Below are 905 nucleotides of genomic sequence, written 5' to 3' on the forward strand. Positions count from 1 at the left end.
CAGGACGCCACCTGCTGACCACGTAGCTGGAACTGCAGCTGCAGGGTTGGGTTAAACCATCTCACCCCAAAAGAGGGGGATTTCACCTGGGGGTTAAACCATTTATCAGCACTTTAGTGTAAAGAGAGGAGGGGTGGGGGGATTCCCCCCAGAAAAGGAAGCTCCAGGCCCTGGGTGGGCCTGAGGGTGTCTGTGAGACTCCCCCACACACAGCTGGGCCAGTGCCCCTCGATCCCAACCCACAGCCCCCTGCTATCCCAGGCCTACACCCCCAGCTCTGCTCCTGCCTGTCAGTCCCAACTTGCAGCCCCCTGACTATCCCAACCTTGTGTCCCTCAACCTGCACCCCCCCACACGCTATGCCAGCCCTGTGCCCCCGGCTCTGCTGCTGCCCCTCAATCCCAATCCAAAGTCCCCTGCTATCTCAACCCTGCCCCCCAGAGCCTGCCGGTGCCCCTCAACCCCAACCTGCAGCCCCCCCCCACTATCCCAGCCCTGCCCCCAGAACCCCTCAGTCCCAACCTGCAGCCCCCACAATATCCCAGCCCTGAACCCCCTGCTCTGCTTGTGCCCCTTGATCCTGACTCACCACCCCCTGCTATCCCAGCCCAGGGCCTTCCCCACATGGCTCTGCAGTTGTATGCCTAACTCAATTCTGAAATCAGACCTGTAGCTTTTTTAGCCTGGCAGGATCCCTTTTAGAATCTCCCTTAAGGAGCTCTCAGGGCTCGTTCGCCGCTTCCCAGCCAGCACTCCCCTTCCTAATCATCCTTAGAATTTGTCAACACAATCTGCTTAGTGTTTGCAGATACAGTGCTGTGCGCAGCCAGAACTGGTTTGAACAGCTGCAAACCCTGATTAATAGGCAACTGCTATCCAGGTGTCTGGGTCTTTATGACCCGAGC

This window comes from Natator depressus, chromosome 6 (assembly GCF_965152275.1).
Source record: "Natator depressus isolate rNatDep1 chromosome 6, rNatDep2.hap1, whole genome shotgun sequence".
Classification (NCBI taxonomy): Eukaryota; Metazoa; Chordata; order Testudines; family Cheloniidae; genus Natator; species Natator depressus.